Source organism: Piliocolobus tephrosceles, chromosome 5 (genome assembly GCF_002776525.5).
Source record: "Piliocolobus tephrosceles isolate RC106 chromosome 5, ASM277652v3, whole genome shotgun sequence".
Lineage (NCBI taxonomy): Eukaryota > Metazoa > Chordata > Mammalia > Primates > Cercopithecidae > Piliocolobus > Piliocolobus tephrosceles.
In genome coordinates, this window is record NC_045438.1 from 144,359,333 (window position 1) to 144,364,532 (window position 5,200).

A 5,200-nucleotide genomic window follows, 5' to 3' on the forward strand; every position below is an offset into this window, starting at 1 on the left:
TCTTTTCTTTTTTTTTTAGGCAGAGTTTCACTCTTGTGCTTTTGTTGCTCAGGCTGGAGTATAATAGCGCGATCTCAGCTCACTGCAACCTCCTCCTCCCACGTTCAAGCGATTATCCTGCCTCAGCCTCCCGAATAGCTGGGATTAGAGGCATGTGCCACCACGCCTGGCTAATTTTGGATTTTCAGTAGAGATGAGGTTTCTCCATGTTGTTCAGGCTGGTCTCAAATTCCCGACCTCAGGTGATCTGCCTGCCTCAGCCTCCCAAAGTACTGGGATTACAGACATGAGCCACCACGCCTGACTGTCAGGCTGCTTTTCTAACTTCGTATCTCATGACTCTCTAAGTCTATTTCTCGTCACACTGAACATGTTTGGTGTTTTTCACGCACACTTTGCAGCTTTTTTCCCCCCTTCTATTTATTTCAGTTGTTCTTTTTGTTTCTTCCTGCATATCTGTGTCCTCATGTGCTACCTGTTCTTCAAGTCCTGGCACAACTGTCACCTTTTCGATAAAGCCTTTGATGTGCTTCAGTACAACTCATTGTTCTTTGTTTTAAACTCCTAAGCATCTAGTTTTACCTGTGTTAGGATACTAACAGGTTTTCTTTTTCTTTTATTTTATATTGGAATTATTTTTGTATCTATTTACTCTCTGCTGTTAGGCTTATAAGCATCACAAAGAAAAGATTTGCCCAAAATTTACCTAGTATTCCATGCAATGACTAGCACACTGCTTTGTACAAATTAAGTACTTATTTTTGGTAAATGAATAAATTAGCAAATGAATAATGTGGATCTAGGGGTAGTCCTTGATAGGTGGGTAAGATTTGGATAGAAGGAGGAGGGAAAAGCATATTATGACAGCTTTAGGGACTGAAAAGTACAAGATTCAGCTTGCAAGCTCAGTTCCCAGGTTCGTTCCTGGAATCCACGGTGTGTAAGAGGAAGATGGGACAGCGGTCAAGAAGGAACTCCATTCAGTTCCTTCATTCAGCTGATGAAAGGCAGAGCCTTCAGCCATATCGTAGTGACCTTTATTGCTCCTCTGATGACTGCAGCCTGGTCAGCCTCTGCCCGTCTGGCCATGCAGCCTGTCCAAGCGAAGGCCGCAGTGTTCCACACCAGGCAAAAACTTGTAATTAGTATGCTGTTTGTGTTCCCGGACAGAACAGATGTCTGTCTGCTTTTTTCTGCTTAATTATGATGACAGGTTCTCAGTGATCAAGATCCAATTTCAAATTTTTTGAAATACTGTGGCTGAGAAATTCTGTCTGGCCGGTTCTGAGGCCCAGACTTCCCCCTTGCAGGGAATATTTGTTCCGCAGATTAGTACGTACAGAGAGTGCAGCAGGCTGGAGTGGTGGCAGCTCAGACTTGTCAAGGTGGAGTAGCTGATTGGAGGGAGTACTGGGCATGGTCTCCATGCAAATGTACATGCTCTTCTGTATTCCCTTCTTCACTACTATCAGTGGGACCTTTTGCTGATCTTGTAAATACACTGCTACAAGAAAATATTTGGCATGTGAAATAGTTCCTCTTTACAAGTTTCTCTTTGGAAGGTAAAATGTTTTGGTTGTCCTTGTTATTAGTGAATTAGTCAATAAGATTCTTTCTTGCAACAGAATAATTCTAAGGATGGCAGAGGAAACAGGATTGGGCTAGAGAGGAAAAATAGGTCCAGAGTCTGAAGAGCTGCTTAGGACCTCAGAATGGCCCATTTCCATAATGTTTTTGAGAAGCAAGTTGTGGGGAGGATCCTGAAGAGGTAGATAAACTTCATCTATGCTTATTTCTGTTTGTAATCTCCAAATAACTAATTTGTGAAACATAGAAGTTATTCTGGGTGCTGCATGGCATGGCTTGTGACTATCTACACGGATTATACCTCTTTTCTCTTACCTCATCTTACTTCCCTACCTTACCCCGTCCCCGACTTTCATCTAATTCTGTTGCTTTTTGCCTTCCAGATACATCCGACTTCAGAGACAAGCAATTAGTCCAGTTGTACAGGGCTCTGTGCTGAGAAGCTGGCCCACACTTGGGGCTTAATGCTCTGTGGTTGCTGTCTTGAAATTCTTAATAATTTTCTCCTTGAATTTGCATTTTGTAAATGAAGTCTGATGGTGAAATAGATCCATGTGCTGGGGATTGGACCCTCAGTTTACACGTGGTCCACCTCCTGCTGCCTTTGTAATGGGAGCGCAACATTAAATGGCAAACAAAACAAAACAAAACAAAACAAAAATAAAAACACTTTGTTGGGTTTGGAGAGAGATTACAGAGGAAAGGACAATGACTTTTTGCTTTTTTTTTGGGCAAGTGGCTCTGCACATTTCTTTTGCACCAGGCTCTGTAAATTATGCGGCCAACCCTTAATGTATCAAATGAATATCTGCTTCCAAGCATTTATATGACTACATTTTCCCGCTTAGAATCTCCTCCCATAATTCTGTGTATTCAACTCCTGCTTACTCTTTAATGCCGAGTTCTAGTTCCATTTCTCTTAAGAAGTTTGGTCACTGATAACTTATTACGATGCACTCTTTTTAATAGAATTCACTTTATCACATGATAAATTAGCATCACTATATTTGGAAGAGTAATGAGACACTTGTTTTCTGTCAGAAACTTGCAATTAACTATTGTATGCAGCAGGGGTGAAGGTGGGGATGGGGGTTGATATTCAAAATACTGGATGCCTTGTTCAGCAGGAGCATGGAACAATCAAAATTGATGTTGGCTGCAGAACTGATGCAGGGTCTTAGAAGTCCCCTGCTGTGCTGGTTATCACTTTCATAGTTGCTAGATGAGGACCTAGGGGGTTCCAAGGGAAGGCCTAGCACAGCTGGGACAGCAGGGCGACATTTGAGATCAGCAGCTACTTACCAACTGACATGGATGTGTAGTCTGGCATCCTGGAAGGTCATACTGTAGCATCCCAGTTAAACGTCAGCCCTATTGGTTTGACTCACTGACAAGATTCTCAATGGTGTCTCCAGTTCTTAGTTCCTTCAGCTGTCAAATGAGTAGGTTATAATAAGAAATCAAACCCTCAACTATTGATTACCTGTGATGGTCAAGACTCCGTGCTAGGTAATGTTGAGATTCACTGATACATAGATTCTGTCCACCAGAGGTTTGTAATCAAATCTAGCCTTGGAAATAAGACGTACATAAATGATTGATATGAGGTAGAAAGTGTCCTAGGAAAGAAGCAGATAAACTGCTGATGGGGTTGAAAGAACTGAGAAATTACTTTGTTTTAGTGGAAATGACATTGATCTGGGAAAGCCTTGAGAAAAATGTGGCCAATAATCTGGATTTTGAATTATAAGTGATATTTTAAAACTTATGACTATAGAAAGGAAAGTCAGAAAGGACCAAAGGAGTGCCCACTGCGGACCCCCATAGCTCTAGAATCCTGTGCATCTTTACTTCCGGGCTTTATTTTTTCCTTTCTGTGTATGTCCTATGTACATCAATAAGGTTTGAAGTTTCTCAAGTGTCTCTAGTTTTTGTTCCTGGCACATGCTCAGTAAATGCTTGATGATTACAATGGCAACTGCCTTCTAAAGCTTTATGTTCTTCATGAAAATGGAGACATGGTGTGTCAAGATTATCATCTCGGATCATGGCTAATGTCTGGAGGGTGAATCTTTTATAATCAGTTAGAATCATCTGAGAATGGGCTGGAGTGTGTGTTTGTGTGTGTGTATGTGTGTGTGTGATCTTACTGAACACTAAGATTGTGGGTTTTAAACACAAGCCTTGACTTCAGGTGTGCTTTGTGGTCCCAACAGAGAAGTCATCATAACAGGGCTTAAGTATCAAGAATAATATTATTGTTTAAGATAAAAAATATACACATATGTTGATTAGGCATAGAAGTATGTGGATATTATTCAATAAAAGCAGGGCCAGAATATCTCTCAAATGGAGTCAAGAATTTTTGGTTGTTTCTCAAAAAGCTAAAACCCATTCATTTGCCTTCTGGGCTAGGTTGTAGCTAGGCCTGTTGCACTGAAGTCTCAATGATGGAGGAATAAGTAAAAAGTAGAAGAATGTCACTGTGATGAGGCAAAGACTTTGTCTTAAGATGATAAGGGTTTGAATGCTGAGCTGGCCTCTCTACCCTTGCCAAGCTCACCATGGTATACATGGCAGCATGCCTACAGTTTTCAGCTCCTCTGCCTTGGTGAATTCCTTGCTTTGCACTGGCTGCTGAGGCCATCACACTTTGGGTAGGCTTCTGGAGCAATAAGGGTGAAAGTCAACATATACATTACCACTATGAGTGTTTGATCTCATGCAAATCTGCTGCATGGTCCATTTACTGATTCAAGGTTAAATGAAGTTGCAGCAGCTGACCTGATTCTGCCTCCTTTGCTCATTCTTGAACCTGGATTAGCCTTTGAGCACTGGCCTAACTCACTTCCACCATTTCTGAAGTCCCAGCTCTGGGATTGTATCTGGGGTGAGTAGCAGAAATGTAGACAGAACCAAAGATTTAGAATGTGTTAGATTATCTCCAGTTCTGCTCTTAGAAGAGGTGCTCTTGTGATTTTATTCAACACCATGGCTTGATAGAGTGGTGGGGAAAAGTCGATTCCCTTTATTCTAATCTTTTGCTCACCAGGTAATTTTTTGATTTATCATGAAGGATAACCTGGGCAAGGCACATAGTTCTCAGGCTCACTCTTAAAGACTTATGTAGCTCCTAAAACTATTGCAGACTTAGGTGTTCAATTTTGAACTCTAAGAAAGGTTGGTAGGGCCTGAACTTAGTTATAGAGAATTTGTTCATGTCAAAAGTTCGTGGTGAGCCATCAAATAATGTCTGGTTGGCATCACACCCTTTGGATGGGATTTGGTGTGGCGGGACACAAAACTGACTGACACGTTAGAATAATGTGATTTCAGGAGCTCTAGGGAAGCCCATTGCTCAAGAAAACCTTTCCCCATCTTCTGTTTAATTTCTGAAATACTCCAGAGTATCCTCCCTCAAGTGGGTAGCTTTTAGCCCTGTTGAATTCTTCATGAGGGGGTTGATAGTTCTTTTTGTTTGTTTGTTTTGAGATGGAGTCTCACTCTGTCGCCCAGGCTGAAGTGCAGTGGTGTGATCTCGGCTCACTGCAAGCTCCGCCTCCCAGGTTCACACCATTCTCCTGCCTCAGCCTCCTGCCTCAGTCCCTTAGCT